This window comes from Erythrolamprus reginae, chromosome 1 (assembly GCF_031021105.1).
Source record: "Erythrolamprus reginae isolate rEryReg1 chromosome 1, rEryReg1.hap1, whole genome shotgun sequence".
NCBI classification, from domain to species: domain Eukaryota; kingdom Metazoa; phylum Chordata; class Lepidosauria; order Squamata; family Dipsadidae; genus Erythrolamprus; species Erythrolamprus reginae.
In genome coordinates, this window is record NC_091950.1 from 98,099,340 (window position 1) to 98,117,105 (window position 17,766).

General features: G+C 41.0%; 1 protein-coding gene across 1 annotated transcript in view; it reads right to left on the reverse strand.

Annotated features, from left to right (window-relative positions):
- TSPAN18 (tetraspanin 18) overlaps positions 1–15,733 on the reverse strand; it is a 215,966-nt gene extending 200,233 nt beyond the window's left edge. The window contains exon 1 of the mRNA XM_070760586.1: positions 15,453–15,733. The gene's annotated coding sequence lies outside the window, so the exon portion shown is untranslated. The remainder of the gene's footprint in view (positions 1–15,452) is intronic.
- Between the last annotated feature and the right edge of the window lie 2,033 nt (positions 15,734–17,766).

The following is a 17,766-nucleotide window of genomic DNA, read 5'->3' on the forward strand; positions in this document are numbered from 1 at the left end:
TATCAAATTAAGTATGTTCACAGATTACAGACAAACTGAGAAATATTGTAAGGAATCCATTATTATTCATTAGTATACAGAAAAACTGAGAAATACTGTAAGGAATCCATTATTATTCACTGAAGTCAACTCAAATCTATTAAATGAAGCAGTATGTATTTGGAAATATATAGCCGTTATGGCAAACCTTTTTTCCCTCGGGTGCTGAAAGCATGTGCATGCATAATCTTGCACATGCAACAGTGCCCACAGCCATAATGCAATGCTCCTCCTGCACATCCCCCCTGCACATGGGTGTGGACCCCTTCCTGTTTTGGCCTCACATCACAAAACAGCATGGGAGGAGGGAAAAGGCTCCTTTTCCCTTCCCCAAATGGAGTTTGGGGAAGACTTGTGCACTCAAACACCGCTGGGGTGGAATCTTCAGACATATGGGAAGGCACAGACTGCAGAAAGTGAAAAAAAAAGCAGGCGAGTATCTGACCCAAAAATCAGCTGGCAGAAGGCATGCACACATGTGCTGCGGAGCGGAGCTGGTCAATGCCTCACGTGCCTGCAGAATGGTCCCTGCATGCCACCTGTGACACAAGTACATAGGTTTGCCATCACGGACATATACACTTTGACTCACAATAGTTCGTTTAGTGACTGTTTGAAGTTACAATGGCACTGGAAAAAGTGACTGATGACTGTATTTCACACTTATGACCAATATCAGGTTGCTACCCAGTTTGGGCCACATTTTGCACCGGTAGCGAAATTGGAGTTTCGCGCGCAAGCAAGATTTTGCTTCTGCACATTTGCAGGAGGCAAAATCTCATGAGGGGACACACGTATGAGAGAGATTTCGGCAGTTTTTTTTCTTCTGCGAATGTGCGGAAGCAAAAAAAAATCACCAAAATCTCACACATGTGCATGCCGGTAGCGGCAGCAAGCAGGAACCCGCGCCTGCTTATGGCCGTTATAGGCTTCCCTATGGTCACATGATCAAAATTCAAATGCTTGGCAACCGACTCATAGTTATGCTAGGATGCTTGGCTGCATAGCTAGAGGTATAACAAGCAGGAAGAGGGAGATTGTGATCCCGCTATATAGAGCGCTGGTGAGACCACATTTGGTATACTGTGTTCAGTTCTGGAGACCTCACCTACAAAAAGATATTAACAAAATTGAACAGGTCCAAAGACGGGCTACAAGAATGGTGGAAGGTCTTAAGCATAAAACGTATCAGGAAAGACTTAATGAACTCAAGCTGTAGAGTCTGGAGGACAGAAGGAACAGGGGGCACATGATCGAAACATTTAAATATGTCAAAGGATTAAATAAGGTTCAGGAGGGAAGTGTTTTAATAGGAAAGTGAACACAAGAAGAAGGGGACACAATCTGAAGTTAGTTGGGGGAAAGATCAAAAGCAACATGAGAAAATATTATTTTACTGAAAGAGTAGTAGATCCTTGGAACAAACTTCCAGCAGACGTGGTAGATAAATCCACAGTAACTGAATTTTAAAATGCCTGAGATAAACATATATCCATCCTAAGATAAAATACAAAAAATAGTATAAGGGCAGACTAGACGGACCATGAGGTCTTTTTCTGCCGTCAGTCTTCTATGTTTCTATGTGATCACCTTTTGTGATCTCCTGACAAGCAAAGTCATTGGGGAAGTCAGATTCATTTAACAACTACAGCAAAAGAAAAAAGGGTTGTGAAATGAGCAAAACTTATTTAACTAATGTTTCACTCAACCACAGAAATTTTGGGCTGCGTTGTAGTTGTAAATTAAGGATTGCCTGTACACGTAGACTTAAACCACAATTGTGACTGGATATGCAGTGGTAAGTCATTCTGGCATAAGTTGAGGCACCCATGGGACCAGACTTGATTTTACGACATTTTTTTGCAGCAGCCATCAAGTGAATTACTGCCATTATGAAGCGAATCCATAGTATTAAGATTTTGCTTCACAAAATCCCTTGCCAAATTGTTAAGATCTCAGGCATGCATTACTACATTATTCTGCTGTGCAAGATCAAAAATAAGACCTTGCGCAGCAGGATAATGAGATCTGCGTTTAAGATAAACTGGATCCAAAGCTGCTCATTTCCTCCAAAAGGATCCAAATCTTGGGAAGTCATCTACATTAGCCTGGATCTAACACAGCTTATTTCCTCCTTCATGCTTTCAAAAGCAGCAGATGGTGTGGTTAAAAACAAAGATAGGTTCATACACTTACTGTCTCAGTAAGTACAAATTGGCAGAATTTGAGAAGTGGCAGAAATCCATTTTCCTATTAAAATCTGCTCTTTATAACACTTCACATTTATAAACTGCCCAGATCAGATTCAAACAAACTGGTTGTCACTTTTTCTTCCGCCACTTGTTGCAGAAATTAAGGAAAGCCAACAGAAGCCAGGCACAAGTTATGTGAGCTTCCTACATCACTTTACCCACATGCTCAGACTCACTTCTCCAAGAGAGGCAATGTAAACGACTAACCAACTCAAATCTAATTTCAAGTCATTGAATCCCATTCTTCATACATAGATTTGCAAGCTATTCTTAACAAAACCCATCATTGTAGGGAAATGAAATGGACAATCAATGGCAATGGGGATCTTTAACTTAGACTCAGCTATTGACAGGATTTGACAATTCTTTGGACAGGACTAAATAAATTAACTTATGGCAAATAAATATCAGGATTTTTTTTCAGGAATTTGTTTTCCCATTTTCTCTGTCTGCTGGATGAGAGGGAAGAATTATTTAAATATAAGACTCAAGTCATCTCCTGCATTTAAGCAACACATTCAACTTGGTCAGTTTGAATTTTGGTTTAAAGAGAACATCTTTCTCAGTTTACCCAATACAATGAACAATAACACCCTGGCTAGGATCTTTTAAGACAGTGGATCTCATCCTGTGGGTCACGACCCCTTTCGGGAGTCAAGTGACTCTTTCACAGGGGTCACCAAGACCATCGGAAAACACATTATTTCTAATGGTCTTAGGAACCGAGACACTGCACCTCTATCCATCTCCAGTCAGGTCCACACCAGTGAAGGGCTACTACAGGTATGGTCAGGTACGCAGTACCGGTAGAATTTTAGTTATTTATTTTTTATTTTTTTCCCTTCTGGGCTCTAGGTATATTTTTCCTATCACAGTAAATGAGGTTGAATGTGTATAATTTTAGAAGAGCTATGTGTGTGTGTGTGTGTGTGTGTGTGTGTGTGTGTATGTGTGTGTGTGCATGCGTGCGCATGTGTGTACATATGCCTACAGTTTCTATAGTAGATAATGTATATTTTTGTGTGCCTGTGTGTAATACGTATGTACACATATGACATATATACATAGGATTAAATAGTATATTTTAGATGTTCAGTAATAGTAAATAGATAGGGAAATTGTATCTCTTTGAGGGGAGGAAAGGCCAGGCACTCTAACCCTAACCCAAACCCTTGACATGAGAGACATCAAGTTGGCCACCTTTAAGCCAGTCACATGACCTTTAAGCCACCCCAGTCACTTGATCATCAAGCGACTCCCATCTGGCCTCATGGCCAGCAAGCCACACACACAAAACAAGCCACGCCCACAGTGTGGTAGTTTATTTTGTAGCCCTTCACTGGTCCACCCATATGCAGACTACTGCAAAAAAATTGCACCATGGGAAATTCTGAGCATGTGTATAAGCCAAATTTCTAGCACTGTGCATGCGCCACCATTTTGTGTTTTTTTGGGGGGGGGTTGCATTTTTTAAAAAAATTCAGCACTGTGCGTGCGTGCGTGCATGCAAACAGGACCTGCGTGGCCCCAAGGTGTAGCGATTCAGCACAGGAGGAAGCAAACAGGCAGTGAGGTAAGTTACAACCCACCTCTGAGTTTCTTAATAATTTTATTATTTTATGGTTGGTGGTCACCATAACATGAGGAATTGTATTAAAGGGCCACAGCATTAGGAATGTTGAGAACCATTGCTAAGATATTGTAAGGATCTGGGATATTGTAAGTCATTGGATAGGAGATGGGTGGCAAATAATTTTCATACAAAATTAATTAATAATAAATAAGACATCAACCACCTAATTAAATTGTAAATCACATTAGAACCTTCAATGACTATTAAGTGGTATCAATGGCTAGAATAAACCAAACTCTTTTGGTTTATAATACCAGTACTGAATTAAAAGCATAATAAAGATGTCATTGTCAATATCAGCAATGTAATAATAATAATAATTAAAGATAATACCATTGGCCTCTATCCTATAGATTCCTTCAGGAGATGGGGGCACAAATCAAACATCCAAATCTCTGCTACAGAATAAAAAACAAAAATTGAATGTGATTTCCTTCCTCTTATGAGATGCTCCCTCAACTGAAGCTATCATGAGACTTGGTTATTGCCTAATCCAGATAACTACCCCATCCATCAACAAATATTCTAGATCATCTGGAGAACAGATTTCCTCTGATGTCAACAAATAGAATTTGCCATCATTTTTTTTCAAAGTTTTGTGGAGGTTAATATTAAAAGTTTGGGAATAAAAACAGCAACTAGACAGGATACATGCATAATAGATGATTCCATCAGACTTAGGATAGGAAGAAAAGTAACTCAGGGGAATTATTCCAAAAACACAAATCATCTTTAGGAGAAAACATTAAAGCAACCGCTATTGTCCACGCCCATCCTTGCAACTGGTTCATGTTAAACTCAGTGGTGGGACTCAAATTTTTCTACTGCCGGTTCTGCGGGCATGGCTTGGTGGGTGTGACTTAGTGTGTGAGGCCATGGAAGGATAATGTAAAATCTCCATTTCCTCCTAATCAGCTGTGACTGGGGAGGCAGAGAATTTATGGTGGCAGGGCCAGTCAGAGGTGGTATTTACCGGTTCTTCGGACTACTCAAAATTCCCGCTACCAGTTCTCCAGAACTGGTCAGAACCTGCTGAATCCCAGCTCTGGTTGAAGTGTACTCTCAGTTATCGAAAGGAGATTAATTTTAATAGGAAGAAATATAAGGTCATGAAAAAGGAACCCAAACAAACATAGGTGCAGAAAATGGTAGATAATTTAACAGGATCACGCGCTCAAGAATTATTAATATGTGGTCACAAAATAGAAAATACATTTTTAGATGTAATTAGGAAGTGTTTCAAATAAAAATTCATTAACAACCATATAATCATCATCGTAAAGTAGCTTTAGTGCAGTATGTGAAAACATCCATTTTGATTAGCACCATGTGCAAATTAGGCCACACATATAAGCTAAAATATAACAATGCTAGTTGTAAATAAAACATATCAGGCAATTTGTGCTGAATAAGTACACCTTTGAAAGTCACAGTTTTACATTGAAGACTGCTTAGTCTTTCTCCCTCAGAAAAACAGTTCCTCTAAAATAGACTGAGAAATTTGACTCGTTAATTGTTTATGCAAGGCAGATGAGTATCCCATGGGTGTTTTGGTTTTGGTTTCTCTCTGTAAAATGTACAACGGATTTAAGTACTCAGGAGTAGTGCAACTTCAAGCCAAAAGGGTTTATTTATACATTTATTTAAATTTGAAAATCTCTTAAGAGTTCTAGTTTTAAAATACTGTATGTACATCTTTTAAATGAGAATATATTTAAGAAGTAGTTAGCTCTCAAACAATTACTCTTGTTCAGATAGCAGCCAACTCCAGCCTACTTGCTTGCCCAGAGTTTCATGTCAAATCTGTTCCCTCAGCATTCCTCCTCTATGTTTTGAGAAACTGCACTCATCAACTATATATAGATCTGTGCACTGTTAGCTATAGAAGAGACTCGGTAAACCTTTTTTAAGTATGTTCAGTCCAAAAATGTGGCTCTGACCACTTTCCTTCAAGTTGACAAGTGGCAGGACAGGCATAAATAAACATTCAAATCTGATAATTTATTGGGAAGTACCATACCTGATTAGCACAAGCAACTCATTATCGGCCTCCTGATGATCAACTGATTCAGGATTCAGGCATAGGGCAATAGGCTATGGCAATCCCTGCAGCCTGAAACTATTAGCTGCTTGTGATAAAACTGAAAGTGAAACTAAAACTGCAAGGAGGCAAATTGCTGGAAGGTAGAGGAAGAGGCAGATTTTTATTTTCTTGTGCTAATCAGGCTGTGCTGAACTGGCTGTTGTTTGCTGCAAGGAGATAAGTCAATTATTATAAATGCCTATAAAATGTTCAGATTATTAGACATTTTTTAAAAGACTGCTTTATTAGACAACTTTACTAGACAACTTAACAAAATGAAGAAACTTTTTAAAATAAATGCTTGATCTGAAGAAGCCCAGTGCTATTGTATCTTCTTTTAAATATCAGAGAATACTTTCAGAAAGCCATATCAATTTTAAAGATCTGTAAAAGTATAATCTGAAATGTCCTGTTTTAGCAGCTGAGTTAAACCCTGACTTAGTCCTGTTTGGAGTAGATCTATTTAAATAATTGGGAGGAGTTAGTGTGACTACATTTAAGAAAACTTTCTGGGATTAATATACTGCCATTTCTGTAATACTTTGCTATTTCTATGGGTCGGACACACATGTACAGAAATACACAGCAAACCCTGTATATCATCTGTGCTGTCTGCTGGGAGGCAAATTGCTGGGAGGCAGAGGCAGAATTTTTTCCTTTGTTTTCCTTCCCCAAAACTAAGGTGTGTCTTATGCTCCGATGTGTCTTATACTATGAAAAATACGGTAAATGGATTTTCTTCATATAAATAATTATACTTGGATGATTTCTATTATTTATCAGCTTAAATTATTTATATCAGTAGATATAGTTTTCAAATTGTCTGCATGCATGTGTGCATTTAATACTTCCTAGCAAAATTCATCTCTCCAAGACACAAAAATTAGAACAGGGTAGAAGCTGTTTCATTTTTAATAACTTCAAATTAAGTACTATCATAGTATAACCAGTGAACGTCTGCCAAAATTTTTACTACCGTACTGTAGGCGTCGCTTATGCAGGACACCCTGCATTTTCTTTCAGTGCAAATTGGGTGCTCTGGGGTGGAGCTCCATTTTTGCTACCCCACTGCGGTCCACCCTCTCTGGATAGTAGCCCACCTCTGAGCATAACTGATAACTATTTTATCTTGAGAAAGCATCTTATTCATCATACTGTAGCATTCATGAATGTCCACAAACCAAAATGCCACATCTTCTCTTGTTGCAATTGTTCATTCTCTTACTCCATGAAACTCAGCATATACTGTATAAGCATATGCAGCTTCTTATTCTGCGTACTAATGAAATAATATGCAAATTTGCCAACACAAAGATTACACACCCTGCTACTTTTGTATCCAATGAAGTATGAATTTCGGAGTTCCGTAACCTTATCATAGATAAGAGTAAAAAAAATCTGTACTGAAAATCCAAATGTTCAGTATTTAGTGGCAGCACAGCAATGCAACTGATTTGATCATTGACAGTACAGTCAAGTTAGCAAGGGAATGAGCAATTTACAGCTATTGTCAGATGAAGTGCATCTAAGTACAGTATGGTTTCACTTAGTATAACTTCAGTCCACATTCTGAAAAACACTGCCCTTGAGAGCCCACTTGAATCACATTAACTGGCAGGATAAAAAGCCCAGAAACCTGCGGAAAGATAGCCATCACAAACCAGGCCAGCTTCTTCTTCACAAACCAGAATGCCAGCAGGAAGAACACCGACTTGGCAAGCCTCAGAAGCAGAAGCAAGCTAGCCGAATACAAAACCAGCTATCATCATCTATTTATACAAGCCCATTCTATACCAGAAGGCCCTACTAAAACCCTTCTTTGTGATTTACTGACCTCGTAAGAGTTGAATAAGAAAATAAATGCAGGGCTCCAACGAAGCTATAATTCAGCATGGAAGGCAAAGCAGAATTGCCACACAGTGTCAAAAATAAGAACCAGACTGTCTAACTGAAGTGACCCAAAATAAAACAAACGAACTAAAATTATGGTCTTTGTTTTCATTTTTAGCTTCCACAGCTCATTTCTCTACTTCCTTTTAAAGATAAAATGCAGTGTAGTGACTAAACACGCATACACACATACACATATAGAACTTGGCAGGAAGTTAGAATTGGTCAGCTGTTTCATAAACATGTACTGTACTTCATTTGTTTTTTTTCTTTCCCTTACTTCATACCAAAAGCTGTAACACTAAACAATAAGCCAAACATGACATCATCTTGGGATAAAGATGCTGTACCATACCAGAGATAGAGAAAATGGGGCCTACTTTCACAACCAATATTTCTGTGAAGTAACAATGTCACATTTGACGGTTAAAACACATCAGAATCCTCAACAAGTGAGGGCCGGAAGTCTTGTGTTGGTAAATTTAATTATGCCTATGCTGAAAGATTTTCATTTGTGAAATTGTTTTTTCTGCCCTAGCAAGCTCTTCCGAAATATTTAATTTTCATTGTGGCCTTGTTCAAAAGGATCTCAGCAACATGGAATGGTTTCGTTTCGAGACTGGATCTGAATTCTTCATCTCATGTTTGGGAACATGGTGAATTCATTTATCTATTTGAAGGGTGGACTTTATGCTCATTGTATAAAGGTAACACACAGGTAACCAGGAGATCCTCAAAGTCCTCGAAAGTCTCCTATATATCACAATGTACCTGGTACATTGGAAATAGCACCCACCTGTTCTGCTCCCTCCATCCAAAGTGCCTCCATTCTTCTGTTCCTGCTTCTACATTGGAGAAGATGATTTGTGGAAATGGCCTACACCAGTGATGGTGAACCTTTTTTGGTTTGCGTGCCAAAGGGAGGGTCACACACATATGTGCACACACCCATAATTCCATGCGCCCTCTCGCACATGCATGTAAGACACTCCCCCCAGCTCCCGGCATGTGATGGCATACCCATTTTTTGATCTCCCCAGGCTTCAGAACCTTTCTAAGAGCCTGCAGAAAATGCCCCATTTGCCCACTTCTGGTTTGACCGGATGGCCCGTTCTTTTGCTCTTGCCAAGCTCCAGAGTCTTTCTAGGAGCCAGGGGAGGGCAAAAATGCCCTTCCCCCCTTTCACACACACACCACAGGTGGAAAATGACCATTTCTGGTCTCCCGATAGCTTAAAAAGGGTGTGGAAGGCCATTTTTGCCTCCCCAGGCTCCCAGAAAGGCTCTGAAGCCTGGTGAGAGCAAAAAAAATAAAACATCCAATCCTACCAGAAGTCACCAAATGGAGCATTTCCAGTCTCAGGAGGGGTAGGGAAGGACATTTTTGCCAGGCTTCTAGCTTTGGAGCTTAGAGAGAGCAAAAAATGTAACTTCCCCCACTCCCTCTGGAGGCTGGAAACACCTCCAGAATCTCAATGGGCCCAGAAGGTCCAAAAATCAGCTGGCCAGCATGTGTGCCAGACGTGACCTCATATGGCTCCACGTGCTACTTGTGGCACACATGCCCTAGGTTCGCCATCACGGGTCTACACTTTTCCCAAGCAAAATGACTGGCAGATGGGTGATGGGAGAAGATGCACACCAAGCAACTCAACTCACCAATAGAGGCTTTCTTTCCATTGCCAAGCCATCCATTCATTCATTAATTCATAGATATTGTAGACTGAATCATTAACTAGTTATCTATTTGCTTTGATTTATTGATTAAGACTTATATAACTACCTATATTAAAACAACAATCCTGGGCGGGCACACAATGAAAATAACAGAAACAGAAATAACATGCAAAGCAACATGTCAAATAAAAGAATTAATACTATGTGAAAGCAGCAAAATTCTCTGATCGAACATTAAAAAAAAAAAAAAAGCGGGGAAACTTTAGTTTCCCAAATGTTGTATGTATATGTTTTGTGTATGTCTTTTTTGTTATATTTGAAAAAATAAATAAATTTTATTTAAAAAAAAGAAAATAACAGAAACCCCCAAACCATCAGAATAAAAAAATGTAATAAAAATCTATTAAAACCTCATGGCACCCAGGACAGAACTCTCCCACACATCCACACTGTACCTTTGCTTCAGACTCATCCCACTCCAACACTTGTGGGGACAGCCAGCTCTTCAAGGCCTTCCAGAAGAGTGGAGGCCTGGCAGATCTCTGGGGATAGGGTGTTCTACAGAAAGTAATTCCAGACTGTACTCCCAAAATGCAAACATCATTTTAAAAATTACCAAATAAATAAATAGATTAGCATTACAATATGAAGGGCTGACACACTCAGAACAGAATATAGCCAATAAAAAAATCTGGATGAACAAGCGTATTTATAATTAATGCCAACATAACTAGAGTCAGTGCCTACCCTAGACAAAAAGAAAAATCCATTATTGGGGCATCGGTCTCAAGAAAGCTATCTCGAGTTGTTGCACAGTGAACATCTGATAATCCATCTCCATTCAATCTTGACTGCTGGCCAGGCAGAAAAGAAGCTTCTTCAGATAACCAAATCCCAAGCTGCCCAAGCCTTTATTATGAACTGCAGACTTTGCCATATTCCTAAAATACATTAGGAGAAAACAGGCATTAAGCAGTAGAGGAAGAAATTGTTGGTATTTTAATTATCTACTTAGGTAGTCCTTGTTCAGCAACTGCAATAGGAGCCAACAACTTAGTCATTAAGTGAAGCAATTACCAAGTAAAATATCATGTGACCATGCTTACAACTCTACTGCAACCTTTCTTTGCTTTAATGTCAGAAGAATATCACCCCAGCCAGTTGAGCTCAAATAGCAGCAAAGGCTTCCAAAACTCAGCTCACACCTCTCAAACCTTTGGAATATTCACCTCAATGCTGAGATAATTAGCAAGAAGAGAATTAATGTTTGCATTTTTTTTTCCATTGGAGAGAAAGGAATTACAAGAGAGTAAATAGGCACATAATGGGGAATACACATTGAAAGGAATATGCTAGCACTAGCTATTTGCCTAACAACCTCTTGGCCTGTTGGTTAGGTGGTAATAGAAGTCCTTTAACATGAAACTGTTTTAGGATCTTGCCAGTTTCAGGTAAGAGCTGCAAGGAGGCAGAGGATTCTAATCAACTAATTTAACTCAAAGAGAACATATTAATTTTAGGAGCTCTGCAACTGGTGAAGAGCAACTCAGGAAAAGAGAGCTGGTTTAAGCAATCTTTTTACTCTTTGGGGAGAGGTGGAATGGGTAAGGCACAAAACAATTCATACAAACTGTAATGATTATGTGACTGACAGAGATGCTATAAAGGTCATAAATGGCATTGGTTACAAGTTACCTTTTCATCACTGCTGCTACTGCAAACAATTGCTTCCTGAGGAAGTCACTAAATGAAAATTACCTCTATGTAGATATAGAGCAGTGTTTCCCAACCTTGGCATTCGCTGGCTGGGGAATTCTGGGAGTTGAAGTCCAAATACCTTCCAGTTGCCAAGGTTGGGAAACACTGATATAGAGGATGCAGCTATGTGTCTACACAAGAACATTCAACAATTAGAAGATTTCTGAGATACAAACTGAACATCCTTTGCCAGGTCTGATTCTTAGGGGCCAAAAAGGTGCTTGTTGTTTTTGCATCTGTGCCTGAGAGAGACAATCAGTCTTTGTAATTCTCCCATCTCAGCCAAAATCTGCGCTTTCAACTGTATTTTTCATGTTTACAGGAAGTCCTCAACTTATGATGGACCCCTTCAAACTTACAAGTTAGTTCCAAAACTTCAACAGTTGCTCTCCAATGGTTCATGTGACCACAGGTCAGATGGTCGACAACCAATCTAGATTTATGATCATTTGCAACATCATTCCACAGTCACGTGACCATTTTTATGATGTTTTTAACATTTATAGTACTCAACAAAAAACACCCTTTAGCAAACAATGGTTTCTTCTTCAACCACAGCATTCACTTGACAATTTGAAATAATTGTGCATTTCTGAAAGACAACTCAATTTTGCCACGTTGTTGTGCTTATGTATTCTACCCTCTGGCGCAATCCTTGAAGATTATTTTAAATACAGTGATGCAAGTAATAATAAACACTTCTTATGCCCTTATGTCACCACTCTTACCGGTACATGAGTGCACTGTCTGCCAGTCAATTTCCAGGTGCAATTCAAATTGTTGGTCACCATCTATAATGTCCTTCGAAGCCATAAGGCTTGGTTAACCACCTATCTCTAATCACGTATGCCCAACTAATATGCAATGAGATATCCTTTCCAAATTCCTAGTCTGATCTACAAACCCTGCATTTCCTGATGTCTTTTATCCAAGTACCAGTAGTAATAAGATCTAATCCCCCTTAGTTCTTTCTATATCAGCAAAGATCATCTGCATGCTGCATTTGCTGGGGTCCCTGAAAGACAATCTATAGTAAGAAACATGACAGAGAGTTGCCCTATCAAATTTAAATTGTTTTAGACAAGTAAGCACCACTTACAATTCTTCATACATAAGAAGTCACCAAACTGCTAGCTAGACCATACCTCTACCAAAAGAAGGCAAATGAAAGTGTTCCAGGATAACATTTGGTGGTGCAATGGTCAGAGTGCAGTATTGCAAGCTGGTTCTGCTGACTGCTGGCTGTAGTTCACCAGTTCAAATCTCACCAGGCTCAAGATTGATTCAACTTTCCATCCTTCAAAGGTGGTTAGGAGACCCAGATTGTTGGGGGCAACATGCTGACTCTGTAAACCACTTAGAGAGGGCTGTAAAGCACTGTGAAGTGGTATATAAGTCTAAGTGCTATTGCTATAATGCTGCAGGATCCAATCTGGGTCAGTCACCAGGACTGGTTTAGTCTTTTAAGCTTTTGGACCCCTGCTGGACCCCATCCTCAGGGAACTTCTCCCTCCAAGCACACTTTATGGTTGAGAGAGAAATCCCATGAGGGTGGTGTAGCGCAGCCTATACTTCTTGCCTAAAAACAGTTTGTTAAGTAATGTATATTCATACAGCCTCAAGGAGAAGAGGTGGAAATTTCAGGATAATTTGTTCCACTGTCCAGCTAATCTCATAAAGAATTTTCCAGATGTGTAACCTTTGCCTTTTTCTCCTAAACTCATTTGTAGAAGTAACCAATCACAGCACTGTTCAGAACCACAATTCTACTAACTCTGACAAATGTAAATATAAGTATACTCATTTAATAACCTTTCCCCTTCTGGAGCCTCCAACAGCAGTTGACTAAAGTGCTGGGAATTATACTCCAATAATGTCTGGAGGACAGCAAGCTGGGAAAGGCTACTCCAAATCTCAAGGTTTTAGGAAGTATGAACTGTAGAAACATATGTTAAAAGCAGAAAGGAAGAGTGAGAACTACAAACAATACAAATGTCAACTTCTCACAAGTACATTATTATAGGCAAACGTTCTCCACCACATTTACCACTCAGTTTCGTTGCTAGCTCTTAGCAGGGCAGGAGGAAAATACAAAGATATTACTGAATGATTACTAGAGTTATGGTATTTCTTGAACTTTAGCAAACCTTAAAACATTCATTTGGCATGTGATGCTTATTAGCAATGTGGAGGTCATGCTAGAGATTATTTAGGAATATTCTTATTCCTAAATAAGAATAGGAATATATGCACAAAAAAAAGTGATTCTTTGAAGAAGAAAAAATCCCACCATCACCATTAATAGAAACTATAAAAGTTAAAAAGATAAGAGCAACAGCTTACTAAATTAGCTTTTGAAGCTAAAATGCAGGTTTGGTTGAATAAGGGTAGGAAATTGAATATGGAAACGAACTGTAGCAGAAGGAGAGGACATCTCCTAAAACCAGCACTTAAGGAATATTTCAGTTTGGCTTGCACAATCCAGAATTTCGAAGCAGTTCTTTTCTATCATCCAATCTAAGCCCAACTGAAAAGCAAAGCATGTGCATCAAACTGGAAGGGAGAAAGAGGGCGGAGGAAGAAATCTTCAATTAATTGAGGAACCTTTCCAGACAGCAAAACCAAAAACATTTCTCTTGGCTTCCATCCCCTCCACTGCAAATTGCCCCAAACCTTCCAACACTGGGAGAACAAATCACACCGACACGAGGGGGGGGGGAGGCGGAAGGCTGTCATTTACCTTTTCATTTTTACAAAAGAAACCTCAGAAGGGCACACGGGATAGATTTGTAAACTTCAGGATGTAGAAAGGGAGCTGACGGGAGCGTCGTGGATACAGCGTCCGGGGGAGAGAAGTCAACACCTAACTTCCCATCCGAAGCAGCAGGAGTCCGGCCATAAAACGCGAGTTTAAAAATTAGGAGAGGGTGAAAAAAAAATAAAGACCTCGGAGAGATTTAATTCTCGAGGAGGCTTGAAGAGCCCGCCCGCTCGCTTTCGGACCCTTGGGGGGAAAGATCACGAGGATCTTATAGAGGGGAGGAGGGCGAAGAGGGAAGCCTGGGTGGCGCCTTTGGGAGCCGCGGAGTAGAACAGAATAGAATTCTTTATTGGCCAAGTGTGATAGGACACACAAGGAATTCGCCTTTGGTGCATCTGCTCTCAGTGTACATAAAAGAAATATAGATTTGTCAAGAATCATGAAGCGAAGAGCCGGGTCTCTGGTATATAAGTCCAATTAATAAATAAATAAAATAAAAGCACCTGGAGGGGGGTTACCGCTTGATGGGGCTCAACTTATCAATATAGGCGAGTCTCCGGAGAGGGGCGGCATAAATTATTATTATTATTATCATTTTATTTATATTTTATTTAATCGGACTTACATGCTGCCCCTTTCCGAGGACTCGGGGCGGCTTTCAACATATACTGCTCAAAACAAAAAATAAAGGGAACACTAAACACATCCTAGATCTGAATGAATGAACTATTCTCATTGGATACTTTGTTCTGTACAAAGTTGAATGTGCACAACCGCATGTGAAATTGATCGTCAATCAGTGTTGCTTCCTAAGTGAACAGTTTGATTTTACAGCTTTTACTTGGAGTTATATTGTGTTGTTTAAGCGGTCCCTTTATTATTATTATTTTTTGAGCAGTGTATAAAGGCACCAAGGTATAAAACCAAATTCAAATACAAAGTCCAATGTTAAAAATAATTAAAAAACCCATTTAAAACCATGTATACCCACTCACACTCATTCGTGCCCCAATCGACTTCAAAATTAGCAGCAAATATAACCAAATTGCATTTGTCAATATGGGCTCGTTCAGAAGAAGTGGAGAAGCCTCGGCTCCTCAAGGCTGAAGCTAATTTTATTCGGTATTCCGGGGAGGGGAAGGGAAAAACTGACCCGAAATCTCGGCGACCTTTTGAGCACGTGAAAACTCCCGGGCGCGCCCGCTGAAAACCAACGACCAGGCAAGTGGTCTGAGGGCAGCGTTCGCCAGGACTGGGGGGGAGAAGCGGTTTCGTCGGGGTGGGAGGGGGGAATAGTAAGGATTAAGTAAGGAGAGAGAAGAAACCCCCACACACCGCCCGCTTCCCCCAGTTGTCTTACCCTCAGAGTAAGCAATCCAGCATCCCCGCGACCTCCCTCTCTCTCTCTCAGGCAAAGGTTCAAGCGCAGCGGCGCGAGGCTGGAGCAAGTTTGGCTTGGAGAAGCCGCTTCAGAAGACGGTTGCAAGGCGGCGCTGCCTCGTCTTGCTCGCCGCCTTGCTCAAGTTGCAACTGAGGTCCCGGGTGCCCGCGAGGCAAACGCGGACGAGGGCTCGTTTGCGGTGCTTGCGAGCGCCGGAGCCGTTTTGGGTTGGTGTTGTTTGTTTTTTGCCCAGGAAGCCTGAGAAAGCCGGAGTCGCCAGCTGCAGCTAAGCTCCGCCGCCCCGCTCCGCCCCGCCCCCCGGGCCCTTGCGCCCGTCCCTCCGCTGCATTGTTTCGCGGCTTTCAGTCCCGCGCAAGGAGAGCGCGGGCGCGTCTTTGGTGGGCATCTAGGCGGTTGCCCTTGTTTTATTTCCGTCTTTCCGTCCCCATCAGCCAGCCAGTCTCTCTCCCCCCCTCTCTCTGTCTCCCTCCACTCCCTCCCTCCTCCCTCCCTCTCCCTCCTTCTCTTTTTTATTTTTATTGCATACCTTGGTCCCTTCTCAGTTTTCTGTCTTTCCTTCCCCATTGGCCAGTCTCTCTCTCTCTCTCTCTCTCTCTCTCCCCTCTCTCCCTCCCTCTCCCCCCTCTCTCTTTCTCCCTTCTTCTCTCCTTCCCCCCTTCCTTTTCCATTTTTATTGCTTGCATATCTTGGTCTCTTCTCAGTTTTCTGTGTTTCCTTCCCCATGACTCTCTGAGTCTACGGAGAGGGGCGGCATACAAATCTAATTAATAAATAATAAAAAATAAATAAATAAATGAGCCAGTCTCTCTCTCTTTCTCTTTCTCCCTCTCCCTCTTTTGCTCCCTCCCTCCCTCCTTCCTTCTCTTTTTATTTTTATTTCTTGGTCCCTATTTTGTCTTTACTTCCCCATTGGCCAGTCTCTCTCTCCCTGTCTCTTTCTCCCTCCCTCTTTTTACTTTTATTGCTTGATCCCTTCTCAGTTTCTGTGTTTCCTTCCCCACCAGCCAGTCCCTCCCTCTCTTCCCCACTCTCTTTTTCTCCCTCTCCCTCCCTCCCTCCTTTTTCAATTTTTATTGCTTGTATACCTTGGTCTCTTCTCAGTTTTCTGTGTTTCCTTCCCCATCAGCCAGTCTCTCTCCCTCTCTCTATCCCCCCCTCTCTTTCTCCCTTCCTCTCTCCTTCCCTCCCTCTTTTTTAAATTTTTATTGCTTGCATATCTTCGCAGTTTTCTGTGTTTCCTTCCTCATGAGCCAGTCTCTCTCTCCTTCTCCCTCCCTCTCCCTCTTTCCCTCCCTCCCTCCCTCCCTCCTTCCTTCTCTTTTTATTTTTATTGCTTGGTCCCTTCTCAGTTTTCTGTCTTTCCTTCTCCATCGGTCAGTCTCTCTCTCTCTCTTTTCTCCCTCTCTCCCCCCCTCCTCTTTTTATTTTTATTGCTTGCATACCTTGGTCTCTTCTTAGTTTTCTTTCTTTCCTTTCCCTTCAGCCAATTTCTCTCTTCCCCACTCCCCTCCTGTCCCCCCCATCGCTGCCACTGCACTCCATCCTCTAGCGAGATTTCTACTTTTCCGGCTCTTTTTGACTTTGAGGATCTCCCTCAGGAAACTTTTCGCCCTTTCTCTAGATAAATGAGCTGGCAATTAGGGAAAGGAGAACCTATGGGACTGAACTTTCCTCTCCAGTTGGGGTCAAATTAAAAATTAAAGACTGTGAGAAGAGGTTTAAACCGCCGATCATCATTCAAGGTAGTTTGAGGGATGGAAAATTCAGACAGAGGAGAAACAAATGTACGAGGTGACATAATGTGTAGGCTGCTATCCGCCCCGGTTATTAAAGCTTTGAAGACAGCACAATTCTTGAGGCTGCCACATGGACTGCCAGGAGCATTTTGCAGATGTGATTGTAGAAAGAGACAATTATTAAAGTGCAGGTGTGCGCAACCTGCATGACAATTTAACACGGAACTGTCAAATCCTACTGAGTTGGGAACGATCAGGGAATACTGCTACATGAATTGTAGTGAGATGTCTTTTAAAAACATAAGCTGGGGGTTAATTCTGAATCTTGTAAGTGGCACAACACTTCGTTCAAATGGTGGTCCTTTAAAAAAAATACATATCTGGGAATTCTGGGATTAGCGAAGCCTGTGGGATTGGCAGATGAAATGGCATCCAAAGGTGCCTTTGGCCAGCGTCAGCATAGATAATAGGTTATGCTCTTTCCTGATTTGGTAATGTTGAAGGCAGTGACACAAACCCTTAGGTAATGTTGAAGG